At 31.0% G+C, this 22779-nt stretch overlaps 2 protein-coding genes and 1 long non-coding RNA gene across 19 annotated transcripts in view; 1 reads left to right on the top strand and 2 right to left on the bottom strand.

Annotated features, from left to right (window-relative positions):
* NfI (Nuclear factor I) overlaps positions 1-22779 on the bottom strand; it is a 380015-nt gene that overhangs the window by 193207 nt on the left and 164029 nt on the right. The window lies entirely within an intron of this gene.
* The window catches only part of LOC105148628 (uncharacterized), a 53403-nt gene that overhangs the window by 9151 nt on the left and 21473 nt on the right, over positions 1-22779 (top strand). For 5 of the 9 annotated variants that reach the window (XR_846475.2, XR_015546448.1, XR_015546449.1 and 2 more), the window contains exon 2: positions 22562-22730. The gene's annotated coding sequence lies outside the window, so the exon portion shown is untranslated. Of the gene's footprint in view, positions 1-8951; positions 13985-22561; positions 22731-22779 lie in introns of those variants that run through there. The other 4 variants (XR_015546446.1, XR_015546453.1, XR_015546450.1 and 1 more) reach the window with 2 other exon arrangements.
* Positions 12902-22570, bottom strand: LOC147910835 (uncharacterized). The gene is made up of 2 exons (XR_015546463.1): positions 16857-22570; positions 12902-16764 (listed from the first exon to the last, which is right to left on the bottom strand). It is a non-coding gene; the product is annotated as an uncharacterized LOC147910835 (long non-coding RNA).

The following is a 22779-nucleotide window of genomic DNA, read 5'->3' as shown; positions in this document are numbered from 1 at the left end:
ATTGTCACCATAAGTACAACAAAGAGAACTTACAAGCATCCGTTATTCGTTTATCCTTATTTCGAAGATAATTAGAATTTATTATTACCATTATTCTCAGCATGCCTGCGTTACTTTGTTTCTGCCTTGTTCACGTTCATTTCACTGTATTAGGTATGGTGGAAATATATTAGATGTGTTCTCTTGCGCATTTTGAATATAAGAAAAGCGATATCCAGAAGCCGCCATGTTACCGCGATTATTTGAAGTTGACGTTATGTCAGTATTATTTTATGTATTTATAATATAATGAATTTAATTTTATCTTGTGCAATAATAAAAATAATTTTATTAAGAATTTTAAGCACGACCGTATATGTGAATACATCAAATACAATAAAGGAAGCCAAGATAGGTCAAATTTTGGATGTTACAAATAATACATTATATATTCTTTTATTAAATCAATTTATTTCAGATATAATTGCGAGCCGATAACATTCGGTTTCAACACAATCATTCTGAAACGCTAATAATCTCCTCTAAATTAAATTGGAAAGATAGAAAGTAAGAAAGTAAGAAATTTATTGCGAAAAATATCACTTCAGTCAGCATTCGAACCTGAGATCTCTCAAGTCAATCAGTCTGAGACTTTTCGGGAAGAGTATCTTAGCCAGCTCGACTACCGAGGCTTCAGAAATATTCTTCACAATAACTGAGATGTATAGAGAGAACGCGTTGCATGGTATATAAATATATTAAGAATTTTAATTTAGGGGAGATTATTAGCGTTTTGGAATGATTATGTTGAAATCAAATGTTAGCGGCAATTATATATGGAATAAATGGATTTAATAAAAGAATATATAATATATTATTTGTAACATCCAAAATTTTATCGATCTTGGCTTTCTTTATCGTATTTGAATAATTAATTTAATAAATTAAATAAAAAGTTTTAATAATATAAATTAATTAAATAATTTTAATAATTTTAATTGTATAATTTATAATAAATAATATATAAATATAAAAAAAATTATGATTTATAAAAACAATAATTTATAATAATTCATATAATTTACAATTTATAATCATTTAGAAAAAAATGCAAATTTCTACATCTTTTTTTTATAAAACTATTTGTGCATGTTTTTATTTGACACGTAGTCATTTTCGCGAAATGTCACTTTGTGTCACTTCAAAATTACCGCGATGCAAATGTTTAAAATGGCCGCATCTGATTATGCGCAACGGTACGAAATTCATCTCGAAAACGAGTGCACCTAATACACTTCCACTATGGTATTAAGGATGTGTATTGATAAAAATGACGTCGATATTTGACATAAAGATTAATCTCAAAATATACTTTCGATGATAGAAAACTGTCGGATGTACAACATTAATGTTTCTTAAACAACATTAATTTTTTTTCTTTTTTGCAATTAAGTTCTAATTTATAATGTAACTATCCTACAAGCGGTATAATATTAAAAAATATTATATTATACATAATATTCTCAAATTACGTATATTATAATATTGTTTTAAATTTGTAATAATATTTATATAACATTCTAGGAATATTTTGCTCTTATAGGATAAAACTAATTAATTAGAAAATATTTTTATTATTAAATCATGTAAACATTTAAGATCAATAATAATACTAATCAATAATAATTAGTATTAGAAATACATTACAATAATTGCAAGATTTAATTTATAAAAATTGTATCGAAAGGATTACTCACTTAAAATCATTAGAGATATAAAAAGAAAGATTTCTAAATAAAAATGACAAAATTATCCTTGATAGCGCGGAAAGTTTCAGTTATGTGCAGGGACCTATCCTGTCTCAATTGTATATTTGTAATGTTTCTGAGACTATCTTCTTTGAAATATTATAATTGCAATATTTCTGCAATTACCCCTTGATTAAAACCTTATGTCTAAAATGTTTCTATAATGTACAGTCCTTTCAATAAGAAAGAATTGTAAGAATTTTTTAGGGTGTTGTTTTCTCTTTCTAAGCACCTATTTATTAAAAGATTAATATTCTTATCTATGTTGCGTGCATGCATGCTTGCGTGCGTGCGTGCGTGTGTGCGTGCGTGCGTGCGTGCGTGCGTGCGTATGTCTTGTAAGCATGTATAAATGAGCATAATCGATCGGACAATTATCCAATTAATTATTCAATTAATATCCAATCCGACAATTATCCGACCGATCGATCATGCTCATTCATACACGCTCGCAAGAACAGAAGCACGCACGCATGCACATGCACACAACATAGATATGTACGCACACGCACGCAACAAGAATATGAATCTTTTAAATAGGTGCTTAAAGAGAGAAAAAAAACACAACTCCCAAAAATTTTATTTTCATGATTACATTTTTAAATATATTTTATTAATTTATTATGTACCTTTTATTAATTTATTATGTGTACCTTCCATCAAGCGACACAAATGACACGGTGTCACACAATGGATCATTACATCCTTGTTGTTTGCCAATATTAAACAAAGATGACACGATCACTGTGTTGCATTGTGTCGCTGGTTGGAAGGCACATTATATAAAGCTTTAATATAATATACAGGGTGGCCACTTAAATCATCATTTGAAATATCGATCATTTGAAATATTTCGCTTATTTTTGATGATATAAAAAAATATTTTAAATGAAAGTAGAAGATTTCGAGGGAGACGTATTTTGGTCATGCTGTTTTTTTTCTAAGTGGAGGCGTCAAAAAGATATGAAGATTACGTACACTTTTTTAAATCGAATCGTATGATTTTTAAGGTAGTGATATCAAAAAATCAATAGTTGACAAGATATTTTACATAAAGATTGTGCGTTTCGCGGGTTTTCTCCGTGTCCAGATCCATTCTTTGAATGTCAATGTTTCGTGCAATCCACTTTATCAGAGCGAGGAGCAGCCTGATACTGTTCCTCCGGGTCGTTCCTTTTATATTACGCTATTTGTTGGAGTGGTGGGAAAGCAGAGAATTGAGGGTAGAGGGGAGGGGGGATTGGGTCAGTCTTCAATAGCCGGGAGAATGGTTTTCCATATTTTATTTATGTTGTAGTTATTATCTCTATTTAGATTGTTAGGATGTTTTTGTATTTCTATGGTTTCTCTATACTTTCTTGGAAAATATGATGTAATGGCTATTGTGGTCATTTTGTCAAACAGTATTTGATGTCCTGTTTCGATGTTGTGTTCTGATAATGCTGATTGCGTGACGTGTTTTAGTCTGACATCATATTGGTGTTCTTTTATCCGTAGGTTGATAATTCTCCCGCTTTCTCCAATGTATACTTGCCCACAAGAACAAGGTATTTTGTATACTCCTCGGAGATGAGTAGAGGTTTGATCTATAAGATTTCTTAAAATTTGTCCTATTTTTTTGGGTGGTTTAAAGATAGTTCAGATATTGTGTTTGTTTAATATCCTGCCAATCCGATCTGTTGTTTCTTTGACATATGGGAGAACGGAGAATCCTTTCGTCTGATTGTAAATCAGAGACCATTGTCTTGTTTGCATGTTTATTGATTGTTTTGATTATGTCTTTTTTATCGTGTCTATTTTTCTGTAAGGCTAGTTTTAAGAGGTTGAGTTCTGTAAATGTTCTTTGTCAGAGAAAGCTCTATATACAAGTGAGTTGATTGCAGACTGTTTTTGTGCTGGGTGATGATGCGAGTCGGCATGTTGATATTTATCTGTATTTTCTGTACACTTGATGGCTTAAGGTACCGTCAGCTTTTTTAGAAATCAATACCAAAAGAAATCAACATCAAAAGAACATCTAGTAAGAGTTTTCCGTTTTCCTCTATGTCTATAGTGAAGTGAATATTTGGATGTTGATTGTTGAGGAAAATAAGGAATTTACGGAGTTCGACTCTGCCGTGTCTCCATATCATGAATGTGTCTACATAATGGAACCAAACTTCTGGTTTTTTGAGTGTTTTTCTGAGGGCCTCTTTCTCTTTAAATCACCCAAAAAGATAGGACAAATCTTAAGAAATCTTAAAGATCAAAGACCTCCACTCAGCTCCGCAGGAATATACAAAATACCTTGTTCTTGCGGGCAAGTATACATTGGAGAAACCGGGAGAATGGTCAACCTACGGATGAAAGAAAACCAACGTGATATCAAGCTAGAACACGTCAATCAACATTATCAGAACACAACATCGAAATAGGACATCAAATACTGTTTGACAAAACGATCACAAAAGCCAACACTATATCATACTTTCCAAGAAAGTATAGAGAAGCCATACAGATACAAAAACACACTAACAATTTAAATAGAGATAATGAAACACAACATAAATAAAATATGAAAAATCATTCTCCCGGTTATTGAAGACTAATCAATTCCCCCTCCCCCACAATTCTCTTCTTTCCCCTCACCACTCCAACAAGTAATATAAAAGGAAAAGAACGGCCCAGAGAAATAGCTTAGTATCAGGCTGCTCCTCGCTCTGATGAAGTGCAAGATTCACGTTGGCATTCCAAGAATGGATCTGGACACGGAGAAAATCCGCAAAACGCATAATCTTTATATAGAAAGCACCTGTGAAAACCTCAAGAATATTAAGATATTTTACATTTATTAATTCTGACACATATTGACATAAAATGTTAAATAACTCATAAACTAACTTTTTAATAATTGTATCTTAATACTTTTATGAATAGAATAATGAGATGAATCAATTAGTGTAAAGAAAACACATAATTGCTTTAAAAAAATATGTATGCAAAATGGATAATTTTTGAATAAACAATTGTTTTCTTTCCAACTACTGATTCATCTCATTATTCTTCATAAAAGTATTAAAGTACGATTATCGAAAAGTTAATATAATAGTTTACGAGTTATTTAATACTTTATCTTAATATGTGCCAAAATAAAATGTAAAATATCTCAACTATTAATTTTTTAATATTACTACCTTACTTTTATGTGCAGAATAATTAAAGAAATATATCATATTATGTAAAAAAAAATCATACAATTTCATTTTGAAAAGTGAAAGTAATCTTCATATTTTTTTTATGCCTCCACCTAAAAAAGAAACAACGTGACCAAAATACGTCCTCCTCGAAACCCTTCCACTTTCATTTAAAAAAATTTTTTATATCATCGGAAATAAGTGAGATCAATCGATCATTCAAATGATCGATTTAAATGAATCACCCTGTATATATAGCTAAAGGTAAAGCGAATGTAATGAGCTTCAAAGACTTCTCTTCATTTTCAAGACTTTATTTCATCATTTTGAAACAATATCTTTTTTCGAAGATAACCATGCATGGAATACTGTAATTTAATAATATATTATACAAATAAATCTATTATGACTTAATAACATAAAAATAATATTACGATTTAATAAAATATTTGTTTTTTTCCTAACAATTTTTTTCCCGTGCGCATATGGGACAAAACACATAAAATATTTAAAATATGAAGTTCAAAATTATTGTCAATTATACTAATTAATTGAATTATAAAGTAACATAAATTATAAGTTGAACTATTAGTTGAATTATAAAGTACAAATTACTTTCAATCTTTTGATTTTAAATAATTTGAATTTCAAATTGCAAGGTTGAAAATATGTTGTGTTTTGTAATTCAAACTACTGATACTAATTCAAAAGACATGTAATTCATAATACTAATTAAAATTGACAGTATTTTGTATTTTAAATATTAAATATTATAATTGTATTTTAAATAATACTTTAATGGTATTTGTCTAACCCTCTCCGTACATATACATTTTTTATATTTCTGCAATGTTGTAAATGAAACTAAAAAGGACATTGCACCAATATTACTGAAAAATTTTACAAACATTTCCGTAATGTTTCAGAAATGTTTTTTACAGAAATGGATCGAAGCGGACATTTTCACATTGCTGCAACCTTGCGAACACTTCTCAGAAATATTATGCAACGTAACTGCTGATAGTTTCAATATTTCAATGTTATATTCGTGCATCGTTACAGAAATCCTTTTGTACAGGGATGTAGACAGTATCTATTATACACAATAGCAATTTGTATAAATCACAAAGCGGAACATAATAGCTAAAACCTATGGCAGTACGGCATATAGAGCGTCATCATCATAGCCCCATTTTCATGTTAGTTTTCAGCGCTGGCACTATTAGTACTTAAGGATTCTCTACATAAAAGTCGTAGACAATCGCGGAGTCTTCATAGGAAAACCAACCAATCACAATCAAATATAAAGAGAATACTGGATTAAAATTGGTCAATTTCCTACGACTTAAAACTTCACGATTGTCTACGACTTCTATGTAGAGAGGACTCTTTAGAGTCACTATAATAAGAATCGAGACATGAGACCAGAAGGACGCCACTGCTGGGATGTCGTTTACAAAACTCACGCGTACAGAGTACGTTACACAAACTCAAGTTTTCACTAACACGTGCATACACGGTATACAAACTCACAATTTCACTAACACATCGCCCAAACATGGCGCTGACTAATCCCGAGGGCAAATCGCTCATGTCTCGACTTTTATTATAGTGACTCTAGCAGTATTGACACTCTCGCGTCTCTGACAATAAATTTTGGAACGAATTCAACACAGCCATCGAAAACAAGACATCGAAACATCAAAATAGTTTGCAACATCGATGGCAATACGATGGAAAAGTAATGACTAAACCTCAATATTTTCTAAGGCGATATTCATAGTCAGTTCTTATTTCAAGACTGTCTTAAGTACAGTCTTAAGATTGGTTCTAAAACAGCCTTCTAATTGGTTCGTGACTTCTTAAGACTGTACTTAAGACGGTCTTGATTATAAGATTTAATGAATACTGTCCCTAAACATCAATGATTTGCAGATTCCTAAACTGTACACTTAGGCCTGTTTTCAGGACATGCTTTTATCTCTGAAATCCTGTGATATGACGTAAAGTATAGTATGTTAGCGCGCTACATCGTTATAAGCGCATTCTGAATATAGGCCATATTCTATTACGTTAAAAGCTGCTTTTTAAGGGGGGCGGTTTATAGACGCTTTGCTTATTCTTTCTTACTGCTCATACGATCTTGCGAATCCACTTGAGTTCACTTACCTTGGAGAATTTTCTGGTTTCAAGTTTGTTGTTACACGAATTGCCTCTTTCCACACGAAAGCTATGTTAGTTTCTCTGTTAGCCCATTATAGCGTAAATCGATTTTAGAATAGTAGTAGCAGAGACAAGAATTTGTACAATAATACAAAAATATATTGGATTTTATTCTATTAAAGGAATTATCACTTGATATCCACTGTTAAAGAATATAACCGTTAGCATAAAATAAGAATGCGTTTCATTTCACACATAATGCGCATGATGTATCATTTATACTTGTTCACCGAATATAAAAAAAAAAGATAAAATACATCTTCTTGAGGCTTCCACAGGTGCTTTCTATATAAAGATTATGCGTTTCACAGGTTTCCTCCATGTCCAGATCCATTATTAGAATGCCAACGTTTCGTAAACCTTGTAATCCACTTCATCAGGACGAGGCACTGATCAGGCTGCTCCTCGCCCTGATGAAGTGGACTGCAAGGTTCACGAAACGTTGGCATTCCAAGAATGGATCTGGATACGGAGGAAACCCGCGAAACGTATAATCTTTAAATAAAATACATCATGTAAAACGGACCCTAAGAAGAATATACGTTTACTTAGCACCAGCATAAGCCGCAACGAGTAATAATTGAAAAGATAATATGATCAATAAAATTCAGACAAACTTGATTTTTGGCTTATATATAGCAAAGGACTCATAAATGGTAAATTTTATAGCTTATAAATGATAAATTTTATTTTGTGATTACCTAAGTAATAAATCTATAACATTTGACATTATTATGAGATATACTTGGGAACGTTTCTTTGGGTGCGTTTCACTGAACGCTTGCAACGCTCATGAAATTATTTTATCCTTGTTGTTTATGATATTATATATTAAATAAGGACAAATAATGCTTGCAAGTTTTGTGAGCGCTAAATGGAACGCATCCATTATAAGAATTCTCTCACTGCTTCTTTTACATTCTTTTCCCAGTTCCTTTATCAACAAGTTCTAATCTTCCTCTCCTTTTTTTCCTTCTCCTCTACAACTTTCTTTAGTTTCTTTACTTTTCTTGTCTCCTCCATTTATTTTGATTTTAAATATCTATTCTCTTTTCTCTTTCTTTCTTCTCAATCGTTTTCAGTGTTTTCAATGTTTACCAGTCTTTTCACTTCTTTACTTGTATCTTTTATTCTATTTCCTACATTTTTTCCTCCATTTTATTTAATTTTCCTTTTATTTTTTCCTTTATCCTCTCTCTCTAATCATCTTCCCTTATCTTTCCTTTTATTTCCTTTATTTCCTAATTTCATTTCTTTCCTAAACTCAATCAACTCAATCAACTCTTTATCTTCTTCTTTTTTCGCCTTCTTCTCTTTTTCTTTCAATAGTAATAGTATAAAGGTAAATAGTGAAGGATAAATTCCTCATTTTTATTGGATCGCTCCACGTATTGATTAGTTCGTTCTATATTAACGCGCAATGATTGGCGAGGAAGAGAAAGAATGTCGGCGAGGAGAAAGAGTTGATAATGTGAAGGCTGTAAGTTCAACAAAATAATGAGTAGGAAAATCAAAGAAAATAGGAGAAAAGAATGTAAGAGAAGCAGTGAGAGAATTCTTATAATGAGTGCATTCCATTTAGTGCTTAAAAATTCGCAAGTATTTTGTCCTTGTTTAATATATGATAAAATCGAGACATTTTTCGTCGCAAGAAGCAGAAAGATATAGACAATGGACATAGACTAGATAAATTTTATGGTCTCTGCCCCTTTTTTCACCTTCTTTTGTCTCCGAGTTAAACGTATCAAAGAGAGAATTTTTCTTATTATTTATCTTTTCTCTTATTTAAGACTGCGTATCCGATTTTTATCTGGAAAGAGAGGAGATAAAACAGGAATGAATAAGTTCGCGCCTCGTTGTAACAGGTGAGTTGGTTTACTCGCTTCAGAGAATAAATTCTTTCTGTACTTTAGGTTGGTGATAACTTTATTACAAAAAAAATTTATATTATTTAGTCCAAAAAAAAATATAAAGAAAAAGCCAGCTGTTGGAAGAGAATAAGTGACTAAGAAACAGGCAAGAGATTATGTTACAAAAAGAGATTATGTACAAAAAATGTACTTATTGATACAAATTCTTCTTCATAAGAAAAATACATAATTTATTTTTCTAAAAATTTTCGAAACTAAACTAAAAAAATTTTTATAGCAATTAAGCAAAAGATTCGCAGTTCGAGAGAATTATATTTTAAAAATTCATTATATCATAATGAAATTAATTCCAAAAAATATTATATTAAAATACATATCAAAAAAAATTAAGTCAATAATTTGTCAACGTACGCTCATTTAGCTTCGTAATTACTTCGCAGCATTAATTTTATAATTTCTTGATTAATATAACTTGCAGGCAGTTTCAGTTTTTATTTCTCGAATTAAATATTGCGCAAACTTATTAACATTATCAAATAAAGATTTCAATTGTTTTAAATGCGCGTAGATGCATTTTACAACATTTTACAGTCCCTGGAAGATAATTTTCTGCATTATAATTTCTATCGCATAGGTTCTTCGTTTTTTCTCTGGTAGTATTGAATCGGATAGGTTCTCTTCTTTTCGAAGATTTTCGCTGATACTTTCCGTAGAGCGAAGTTCCTCTTCATTTTTATACGCCAGTAATATTGATTTCGCACCATAAGATGTGGTAATATGTGGTATATATATGGTAAAGCTGATGGAAATATTTTTCACAGCAATAGAATTTAATTTTACTCTGTTATCACAGTTTAAACTCATTCATTAGCCCCACGTTGTCTTAAATGAAATCAAATATTTCTTTCGTCATAGTTGCTTGAAAAAATCAAGGATATAATACATTCGCCTGTCTAAATTAGCATCTTTTGAGCTGGTCATGTATTCTTACTCCATTATAATACCAAACAACATAAGTAGTCCAAGATGTGGCCAAAAATCTAGAAGCACAGTACTTGTTTGCTCACGAAGCTCGTACTATGGACAACAAAACTCGAATGAAACAGGTTCGTTATGGTATCGACATCACTTCTCTCTCCAAGATATTACATAATAAAAATTATTTTGCGCGCGCAGAACAAAAAAAGGACCTAGATTTTTTCTAGTTTAAATTTCTAGTTTAAATTTTGGAAAAAGAAAACTGGAAGGAAGAAGTAAAACAAGAACATATAAGAACGAATAGGTTACGTTTTACGATGCCCCTCCTATTATATTATAAAAGACTGGAGGAAGGAATTTGTCCAAACAGAAAAGAAAAGAAAATCAGTAAGAATCTTATTAGACCATACATATGAGAAGCAATAAGAAATAGGAATTAAAGACCTCTAACGATCGAAGCTGAATCTTCGATACTCAAATAATTCAATGTGAATTATATATACAGGGTGTTCTGTAAATTTTTGCCAACTGCTTTTGTATCAATAAAGCGGATTAAACTGAATCGAAAAGTCCTCTACCATTTTGCAATTTTTGCAATGATTAACAAGATATTAATTACTAAAAATTGCTGAATATTGGTTTCCAATTTTTTACTCGAATACTATCAACTTTACAGAAAAATAGCGAGAGACAAAAATTATTTATTATATTCTCGTAAAGTTCTGAGAATTTCTTCAAAATTTTTTCAGAATTTTTTAATGTCGTATATTTTCATGTTGGTAAAAATAAAAAAATATAGTACTAAAAAATTCTGAAAAAATTCTTAAGTTCTATGAGAAAAAAATTAATGATTTTTGTCTGTTGCAGTTTTTCTATAAAGTATTTGAATACAAAATTATTCAAGGCTAATATTCGGCAATTTTTAATAATTAATATCTTGTTAACTACGAAAATTGCAAGGATAGAGGACTTTTCGACAGTTTATTCCTCTCTATCTACACAAAACGATTAGCAAAAACGTACAGGACATGCTGTATATTTATGAGACATCGTGTCTCAGCGCTAAGGCAAGCTCAGTAACTACCGTTATGAACAGCGTGTTACATCAACATATTAATCAGTATGTCAGGTTATTTTATAAATAGAATACTTTTTCTAATAGGTATATTTTCTAATAGGTATTATATTTATAAAATTAATCAATTGATTGCATTTATAAAATTGATCTTGATTGATTACATTTTATAAATGTAATGCCTCTTCTAGAAGGCTTTACATTTATAAAAATTAATATACTGACCAATATGTTGAAACAATACACGCGGTACATACATATATATCATATTTGAAGTTATTTTGAACTGAGTGCCGAAATTTTATCGGACTTAAGGCTTCTGACTACTCAACTAAAAACTGCGTTGGCGACACAAAATCAGACGGCGGTTTCTGGCGAAACCGGTAGCTGCACACTTAAGCACAAGCCTATGTCTGTGTGTTCGCCTGCGGCGCGCCGAAAGTGAACGAAATAGAGCTCCTTCTCACACTAGTCACTTGTTTTAAGCGACTGAAAATGCTTTCTCGGCAATCTCGGCCGCTCAGCGGCCCTAGGCATCAATAAGGGGCGGAGGGCATTCTAAATAACATATAAGTTTTAATAAATTGTAATAATAGTATCCCTCCCATTAATCCAGAATAGTATAAATCATGTTAAAACGCAAAGTTTACGAGATATTTAATTGTTTACGATTTTTCATGCGCGTTATACAGTATATCTCTCCTTCATAAACACGAGTAACAAGAATAGTTCAGTAGAAGTAGAATTTTGCCGGAAAAAAATTATAAATCAGTATTTCTTTTCACGAAAGTCTCGAAAGGTCATCAGAAAAGAAATGCGTATGTTTAAGACACGAGACTTGTGAAGAAAATATGCGAAAAAAATCGAATAATTGTGAAAAGCATGTTTTTCGTTTATAAAACGAAAGATATTGATTGTATAGAAAAAAGTTTGATATAAAAAATGTAGGTATTCATATAAATATATCTATAAAATGAGATGGAACATTAAAATCGATCTATTAGTTCAGTGAAAAAAAAATAAAAAACATCGATAAAGGCCTTTTTTTCACTCGTTTTCTGTTTATTGCGATATAAATGCAAAGCTTTGAAATTCTCGTAAAATGTTAGCATAACTATTGAAGATATAACACTAACTTTTTTTTTTAAATATATAAAAGTAAATTAGTGTTACACGAAAAATATATTTTGCAACTACATTCAACAATTACACTAACATTTAGCAAATTACTTATCAATTATTTGTTTACATATGTCATATTTGCATCTGCATTACATTCACAAAAACAATTTTGTACTGATAATTCCGTACATTCAATTGGACACTCTTTTTTACAGTATGTTAAATAAAGAAAGCTAATGTGACTTAAATTTGTTAATCAGACATGCACTCCATATTCAAACATGATTTTTTAATAATAAACTGGAAAAATAAAAATTCACTAAACAAAAAACTAAAAATTTTATAGTTACAATTACTTTGCAAAACATTTGGTTAAGCTATTTGTTTATATCTCGTCAAACTATCCCAGATTTTAAAAAATCATGTTTTTACGTCTATTTATTGCTGAGAAAATGTAAATTTAACAAATTTACGAAATCACATACATGCAAATCGCCGAACGGCTCAATTTTCCCCACTCGACTGCGCGCCGGCTTCTCTCATTTCGCCCGGCGCACTGCCTAGCTCGCGTTCTTTAACTTTCCAATGGTGTTAAACTGATGAACTTTTTCGACAGCAAAAAATTCGAAAATTTTTTAATAGTAAATTTAATTTTAATTTTTTTTTTCTTCCTTGACAAATTGGTACCAGACGGAACTCTTAATCTTAAAAATTAGAGCCACAGTGATTATTTGAAAAAAAAATGGTATTTCGGCATTTAATAATCAGAAGGTAATCTTTTTTTTTAAATTCGTAGAAAAATATTAGATGTCGAATGCTTCAGACGGCTATTTGATATGATGCATATTAATAGAATTATTCCATTTTTTTATACGAAAAAAGATACTTACTTTTTAAAGTTGTATTATAATAATCTTCATAGAATACAATTAATCCAAAATTCCTGTCTTTGTTTTTTCTATGATGTTAGAAAGTACGATCATATTACTCCTTGTTTTTTCAGCGCCCTGGTTGGCTGAATATTTTCCAACAGTTCAGTTTTCACAGTTCATTTATGTTGCTTGATTTATAATGTTCTTCACACCAATACTCCTAGATGTCTTCGTGAGCTAATCCGTTTTAATGTTGATTCTGATTTAGGTGCTTTGCCTAGTACTCGTTAGCAATATTTTCATGTCCTACTCATCACATCACAAATCTAAATTTCAGAGCGCCTTTTTCTACACTGCAGTGAAATTTTATAATAATATACCATCTGCTTTACGCTTTCTACTGCGGCTTCCTGTATTCCGTTCTGAAATTACTCGAAACATTGCGTCAAAATTTTAATGTCAGATCAATTGTTCTGTACAATTCTTCTTGTTGTTCTCTATAAGCAGTGTATGTTATGTTATAATGTTTCTTTCTACTTCAATGTTCTTACAGTAATTTGCGTATTTATGTAATTGTAATATTAATTATTTTAATTAATTGTTATAATGTTTCTTTTTACTTCAATATTCTTAAAATAATTTGCGTATTTATGTAATTGTAATTAATTGTTTTGATTTTAATTTTTATAATTCACTTATTCTAATATACAGATATGGCTTCAAATCAGCTGCTCAGTTGTCGCTCAGCCTATTGTAGTATAACTGATATAAAATAATATTGTATTCTATCTAATATATTTTGTTAACAGTGCACTCAAAACTGTAAATTGCTGTGCGACTGCTCAAAGATGAAGAAATTAAGTTTTCCGCAGACTGGTTTTTGGTGAGTAAATAGCTTTTTGCAAAAAAAATTAATGAACATTTCAGACTTATTCAGAGCTAGATTTGTTCGTCATTGCGGGCTAAATTTTATAAGAATTTCAAAGCTTTGCGTTTAAATCTCAATGAACAGAGAACGAGTGAAAAAAGCCTTTTCCAGTGTTTTTTATTTTTTATCTATTGAACTTAATAGATTGATTTTAATGTTCCACGTCTCATTTTATAGGTATTTCGGATACCTACATTTTTTATACAATTTTTTTTTCATACAATAAATATCTTTCGTTTTATAACGTTCGTTTTATAAAAAACGTGCTTTTTGCTATTCAATTTTTTTCCGCATATTTTCTTTACAAGTCTCGAGTGTCAAACATACGCATTTCTTTTCTGATCACCTTTCAAGATTTTCGTAAAAAGAAATACTGGTTTATAATTTTTTCCGGCAAAATTATACTTTTACTGAACTATTCTTCTCTAACTCTACTACTCGAGTTTATGAAGGAGGGGTATATACTATATAACGCGCATGAAAAATCGTAAACAATTAAATATCTCGTAAACTGTTCCATTTTAACATAATTAACTATTCTGGATTAATGGGAGGGGTACACTATATTATTACAATTTATTAAAACTTATATGTTATTTAGAATGCCTCCTCCCCGCCCCTTATTAATGCTCAGGGCCGCCGAGCGGCCGAGATTGCCGAGAAAGCATTTTCGGTCGCTTGAAATAAAAATTAGTGAAAAGGAGCTCGCTATCTCATTCACTCTCGGCGCGCCACAAGCGAGCACATGGATATGGGCTCGTGCTTGTATGTATGTTACAGCTCTGTACCACGATAAACGCCGTACTTATAGGCGTGGAGAGTGACGTTTTAACGACGAAATTTATTAGGTGTTGGAATTAATTCGTAGCGTTTTACAAGTGATGGGAAGTATTTTCATTAATGTATTTTTTAATGCTCATGTGAAATAAATAACATTCTTTCATTAAAAAACGCTACGAATTAATTCCAACACCTAATATATTACATGCCATTTCATTATTATTTGCTTAATTGTGAAAATGTGACTTGTCTCGTATTTATCAAAGTCGTAATTACCGATGAAAACTAAAGTTATTTGGGAATTTTACATGTAAAAGCGTATATTTTACTTGTTTCAACAGCTGTCGGACGTGTATTTCTGTACGAATATAGACTTACTTTACGTGCTTTTTACTACCATTTACTGACTGTCGAGAGAGGGAAGAATAGTTTTCATCTATTTTTACAAGTGTTTTAAAGCGATTTCGTCATTTCGTTTCATCTAAATTGTTTTTATTTAAAAATAGCATGCAAATTAACGTGAATAATATATGGATAGCTATGGGGCGTCAAAACAACCTCCCTCCGACGCCGTGGGCCTAGATGGGTCTGTTTGGAAAAAGAGCGCGCTCTGATTGATCGAGGAGTGAAAAGTGGGAGTAATAGGGTAATTAATTGGTATGTTCTGATTAGTTCGCCCTATACTTGACAAAAATCTGATTGGTTCGCACCGTACCTACCCACGAGGTGATTGGAAAAGGAGGTGATAGAAGACCTCTGACAAAATGGAGAGTAAAATCCGAAAAAATAGTGAATGGAGATTGGGACTGTAACATTTTTTGTCGTGATGGCAAAATATGAACACCGAGCATGAATAACAGATTTTATGACGATTTTATGATGATTTATTTCATTTTTTTTTTGTTGGCGCGACACAATGTTTCCGATGTGTTGGCATTTTGTGAATGTTTTTTTATTTATGAGAGATGAGATCTTATACAAAAATTTGTCTAGGGGAGTCTTACTTATGCTAGAAAGAATGGGGGAGGTAAAACAGAAACAAACATGTTCAACTAACGCGACGCGTCGTCTCCGGTGTGATGACTCACTTGTTCGAGTAAGTATAATTTTTATGACAAGGATTTTAAGAATGTGTATTGTACTTCTTGTACTTTATTTAAAAGTCTTTGTTATACATATAACACGGAAATATGCAGAAAAAAAAGTTATTGGAAAGTGATTAAGAAACGAGGGTTTATGTTATACGAAAATGTATTTATTGATACAAATTCTTTTTTTCAAAGAAGAAGAAATACATAGTTTGCATGAGAATAAACTGAAAAAGTTTTTAGAAAAATTAAGCGAAAGATTCTCGCTTCGAGAGAATTATATGAAAAATTTCGTTATACCTTAATGAAGTTAATTCCAAAAATATTATATTGAAATACATATCAAAAAAAGTTAAGTCGTTAATTTGTGTACATACATTATACTCTATATCTTCATAGTTACCTTGCAACGTTAATTTTATAATTTCCTAATTAATAAAACTTGCAGATAGTTTCAATTCGATTTCTTAGATTAAATATAGCGCACACTTAATAATCACACTTGTTATCAGATAAAAATTCTAATTATTTTAAACGCACATCAACGCACTTTACAAGTTTGGTTTGATGTCCGAGAAAGATAGTTTTCTGTATTACCACTGCGTAATTCTTCATTTCTTCGCCGGTGGAATTGAATCATGCGTGTGCTCTTCTTTTCGAAGATTTTCGTTGGAATTTTCCTCTTCTTCTTTATACGCTAGCATTATTGATTTTGCTCCGTAAGATATGGTAAAGCTGATGGTATTATAATATTTTTTATAACAACAAAGTTTCGTTCTGTTATCGCTGTTTAAACTCGTTTATGAGTCCCATATAATCTTGATCTGTTGCCAGCAGTTGAAATAAATTCCGTCCTCATTGTGTCCACTAAATTTTACAAAAAAATTTGAAGATTTCTTCATTCGTTTTTTACAATCCTACGTGAATCGTCTTCGTATGAAAATTTTTAAGATATATACCATACAATGTTATTAACAACATATGAAATCGATCGTTTCTTCTCTCGTCATCGTCGTTTCGTATCTTGAAAAAATCAGGGATGGCATACATTCCCATGTCCGAATTAGTAGTATTTTTTGGACTGGCCATTGTTCTTACACCACAGTAATACCAAATTCAAGTGAACCAAGATAGCAATCAAAAACACAAGAAGCACAGTACTTGTTTGCTCACGAAGCTGAAGCTGCGGACGACGAGACTCGAATGAAACGGATTTTCTATTGTACCGTCGACATCGCCTCCCTCTCCATCGCTACGTAATAAAATTATTCTGCGCGCGCAGATGAAAAAAATGAAAAAACATAAACTTTCTTTAAATTTTTCTTAAAAATTTAAAATAATCTATATACTACAGAAGTCAGGAGGGGAGAGAAGTGAGATAAAACGAGAACGAACAGGAACGAAAAGGAACGTTCGATTCCTCTCCTGCTTTTTTTATAAAATGACTGTGGAAGGAATTTAACCAGCCGAAAAGAGAAAATTTTTTCGCAATAAACCATAAGGACAAAAGAATTGGTTTAGCTTGGAGGTAGTTTCTAATGAATAAGAAATAGTACATCAATAATCGAGTTTTTTTTTAAACAAGAAGAAATTTATGAAACGTCTTCGATTAAAAATTTAAAGTAAATTTACGATGGGGTTTATTGCTTTTTTTAGAAAATTTATTAATGTTTAAAAAGACAGAAGTACGACAAAAAAAATGTTAAATTGAGGGATAATGAAATAATGCAAGAAAATTTTTTCATCTTCCTTTTTTCTACACTTTTGTGTGTACTTCTAAGGGAAAAAAACGTGTAGTATACAGAAATTTATGGAATACAAAAATTAAAATTTATTAGTTGTATTGATAAAAGTACATGAGAAAAGTTTTAAATAAAGGTATATTCGCCATTTTTTCCTCATGATGAAGCAAATCCTGAAGAAGGAAAACTAACAAAAACCAAGTGATATTGTTGATCAAGCGAGATATAGAAATTTCTATTAAAATATTAGGTGTTGGAATTAATTCGTAGCGTTTTACAAGTGATGGGAAGTACTTTTATTAATGTATTTTTTAATGCTGTGAAATAAATAACATTCTTTCATTAAAAAACGCTACGAATTAATTCCAACACCTAATATTATATGTATTTTTTCTTTTGTTGAAGCTTTATTGTTTATAAGTCGTACACCAATATTGAGTGATTTGAACAAGACAAAAATTATTGTGACGATTGGTTGTATGAAATTTATTGTTAATATAAATTATATGTCTATGCATTTATCCGATTTACCTAAGGCTTTCCGACTACTGGATACTTTGAATAAAAATTTTTTTCTTCATTTGTTTAATATGTACTACAAAATCAAAATTATATTAGACCAATATCTGACGCTCGATATTATTCGCCCGAACAAATGAAACCCGAAGAATACAAGCGTTTTATAGTTTGGCACGAGAAAATGTCGCGATCAAATTTTGATTTTGATTTCAAACAAGAAACAATAAAATATTGTCGGAATGATGTGAGTAATATATGGGCAGCCATGGGCCATCAAAGCAAACCCCCACCACTCCACCTCCGGCGGTGGGAGCGTGATCTGTCTGGAAAAATAATACGCTTTGATTGGTTGGTGACGCGAGGGTAGGGTAACGAGGTAATTAAATGGTGCATTTTGATTGGCTCGGTCCATGGCTGCCCACATGCTGATTGGCTCTATACATAGTCATCCACGCGGTGACTGGAGAAGGGATGTTGACAAGGATGAATACCGTGACAAAATGATGGATGGAAAAATCAAGGAAATTGAGACCGAAAAATTTATTTGTTACGGAGGGAGAAGGTACGGTCAGAATAATACCGTGGCGGATATGAATAACAATTTTTGTTTTGTAAGTCATTTTTTGCTGCAATGTCTCCGGCGTACTGATAGTGAAAAAGTTTTTTTCTTATTATTTACGACATAGACTTTTACGAGAATTTTCGGGAGACTCTTACTTTTACTAGAGAGAAAGGGGAAGTAAAACAGGAAAGAACAAGTTCGTACTGGTAGGCCGCGTCGTCGTACGCCCGTATTCATAGTCAAAACTCAAGGCAAGGACGCTTAAGGTCATCTTGGTCAAGATTGTCTTATTCAATCAGATCGTTTTGAGATCCTAATAATTCATAGTCATGAAATAAGATGACTTTCGAGAAGAAGTTTTTTCTTAAGAAATTCTTGTTTGATTTAAGGTCTTCTTGACGAAGATGGTCTCAAAGTTGAACTTATTTGATATTCGACTGTTTCCGTAATATTTCGGTTGGAAACCGTTCTCCAATAGAAACACTGCATTTGAGAAGTATAAATTTACGAAATGTGATATTATATTATTTTTTGTATGATTAGACTGTGATTATAGATTGTTTCTGACTTTTTGTATATGCTCGTTTTAATGTGAAACATAAAATGTTATATAAAAAATCTTCTGATGTTGCATTTATATAAAATTTACAAAATTTACAAGAATCATATTGGTTTATGATCGGTTGAATCTCAGTCAAAACATTTCCCGTATGAATTTTGGGCATAAGTTTGCATTATCAACAAATTTTTGAACAGCAAGTCATGAATCTTTATTTAATTGCTTTATTGAATATACTATTTTTCAATACAATCAAATAAGAGTCTGCAGTAGAGAAATATCTTGTCTGCCTACAAGAACTTGCACACGTGATCACAACACATGTCGATACATTTAAGTATAACAGATTTCCTAACCTCAATAGTCGTCAACTTTGATGTTTAATATCTTGGTTCGCGGGACAGAGTGACATTTTTTTATTCAAATATTTATTTTTACGCGAAAACGCATCTATTCAATGTATTTTTATTAAAATTTAAAGTGAACGAGGTCTTCTTAACATTAATTATTTAATTTTTACTTAAGTCCATCTCGAACACGTCTTGGCGAAGACAGTCTTATTTGTTATATATACATGTCAAATAAGATGTCTTATAATAACTATGAATTCGTAATTAGTAGGTAGTCTTAAGTCTATGCTTATTTTGACTAAGATGTGTTTATGAATCATGTCAAGACTGTTCAAGACATTTTGAAATAAGATCATCTTCGATAAGTTTTAACTTGAGATTTTACTCAAGTATCATCTTATTTTTCGACTATGAATTTAGAAGACATCTTAAGATAATCTTGAATATAAGAATATGGACTATGAATACCGACCGGTCGGCATGGTGATTTACTCGTTTTTAGAGAATAAATTTCTTCTGGACTCTATGCTGGAGATTATTTAAATATGATAAAAATCTACATTATTTATCTGAATTGAGATATTTAGAACGTGAAATAGTCGAGAATTTAAGATACGAAGATTTTATTTATTGATAAAAGAGTTATTAATAAATGAATTATACATGAAAAAATATATTATAAAAGTCGTAATCCTCGATTTATTAAAACTATGTTAACAATTTCGTTGAATTTTAATTCAGTTATTTCTAAAAATAATATATTAAAGTATGTTTCCAAAAATGACAGATTTTTTTATTTGTGTTCTCACGCAGCGTTCAATGTCTTCTTTGTTGCCTCGAAAAGTGAGTTTGATAATTTCACTGATTCCTTCTGCATAATTACCAGTCAATTTGACGATAGGCTCGAAGATTCCCTCCTTTGTTGATTGTCCCACATGTAATTTCTTCGTATGAGAGGAGTTGAGTGGATACGTCGTAGAGAGCAGCAAATATTATTGCTCATTTCATTCGGTAATATTGTTTATCACACGAGGGTTATCAGGCACAGAGTGATTTCCAATTTTTCCTCTTTCACCATGTCGCTTCATGCGAAAACTTTGTATGAATATTTCTCACTCAAATAAAGGAAAACTAGGAGAAGACTCGAAGTAGACTCTTCGAATAACGAGACACGACTGAATTCGTAACATTATGTAAAGTGATTTGCGCTTATATATGCTTTTCGAAAACCAATGAAACGCATAATATTTGTTTAAATTGTTACTTTTCTAGAAGAATCTTGCTATGCTGTTATGTGACGCAGTTACTTTTTCAGAAAGAATTTTCTCGAAGATGAATAATGGAAATATTTCATATCATAAATATGCTCGAATTCGTAACAAATCGAATAAATCGTCAAGATTACTCGAATATGAAGTACTATTATATTAGGTGTAGTAAAAAGAAATCCATTATTTTTCCAATCGAATCTCGTCTACGCGTGATACAGATTACTAAAGCCATCTATTGGATTTCTTTTTACACCTAATATTTGAAAATAATTCGTCAGGGTAAAGGAAATATTCTAACGTCAAATTTATTTTTAATAAATTTTATAAATATTTCTCGCATAAATATTTCTCTAGCACAACTGGAACTAAAGATGAATACAAAAGTTTATCCGAGCAAAAAAGCAATTTTAATGTTTTCTAAAGAAAAGAAATTTTTTCGAAAGAGAAACGTTATCCCTGAAGAAAATTACTTGTCAACCGTCATAAAACTTTTTATATAGCATAAAAAATTAAGTCTTAGATATATAACGATAGTTAAGAGAAAAAAATTTAAGTGGCGAGAGTTACTATTATATTTGAAAATAATTCATCAGGGTAAAGGACATATTCTAACGCGCATGTTGAATTTATTTTTCATAAATTTTAGAAATATTTCTCACTAACACTGGAACTAAGGATACGCATAAACATAAAAGTTTACCCGAGCAAAAAAACAATTTTAATATTTAAACAAGATTCTTTTCTAATGAAAGAGAAACGTTATCCCTGAAGAAAATTATTTGTCAACCGTCATAATATTTATTTTTATATAGCATAAAAAATTAAATCTTATAGTTATATAACGAAAATCAAGAAAAAAATTTAAGTGACGAGGATTATGTTCACGATTTAAATCCATGATTTTTCTTTCTTATGTCAAACGAAATTTAACAAAAATCAAGCGCTACGTATAAAAATGAAATTCCGTTTCTTCTTCATTGAAAAAATTTATTTTTTGCTTGTCATAGATTAATAAGTGAGAATTTTTCTAAAAAAGCGGAAAAAATGTGGGAAAAATTAAATTTGAGTTACTCCAACAATAAGAATATCATAGTACGGAAAAACATGTGATAAAAACTTTTCTGAGATAATAATAAAAATGAGAGAAAAGGCTTTTCCTAAGATGAGCGATGATGGGAATGATGCTCATATGCGAGGAAGGGAATTAATTTTATATTGTCAAGGTTTGTTAGAATGTTGTTCGTAACCAGAGAGTTTTTATCATCTCCCACTCTGAAAATTTTTCGAGAAAATCTCTAAAATTCGAGGAAATCTCGTGTAAAGGAAGGAAACCAATCGGAAAAATTGTCAAAATCTACAATGGCGTAGCTACAAATTTTTATTGATTCATCCTTCTTTAAGAATTTTCGTGAATATCACTACCGTATAAATAGCTCATATCGAGTGAGTTAAGGATTAGTCTTACGTTGATTTTCCCTGTTAAGAATTGATTTTCATTGTGAAATTATAAAATCAATAGTTTCGTGAGCGATAAAAAACGCTTGCAAAATCTTTATCAATTCTGCAATTTGAATCAGAAGTTAGTTGATTATCTATAACTATTATAACAAAGTTGTCAGATAATGACGAGAAGAATTATTCAGTTTTTGGGTGTTTCGCAGGTGCTTCAATACATTGTTATGCATTATGCACAAGCTGGGGCATTGCGGCGGCGATGCGAGATTGATGGATTGAAAATAATCTCGCATCATTTAAAAGTATGCGAGTGCTTCAATCATGAAAAAGACGACGCTGAAGGTTATATAGCCGACTTCAAGCATCGCGTTGGAGGTAAGCAGTTACAATATGTTTTTTTAAATAAATCAAAGAAAATTTTACT

The sequence above is a fragment of the Acromyrmex echinatior genome, chromosome 1 (genome assembly GCF_024713525.1).
Source record: "Acromyrmex echinatior isolate Ae372 chromosome 1, ASM2471352v2, whole genome shotgun sequence".
Taxonomy (NCBI): domain Eukaryota; kingdom Metazoa; phylum Arthropoda; class Insecta; order Hymenoptera; family Formicidae; genus Acromyrmex; species Acromyrmex echinatior.
This window is presented reverse-complemented; position numbering and strand designations above follow the sequence as displayed.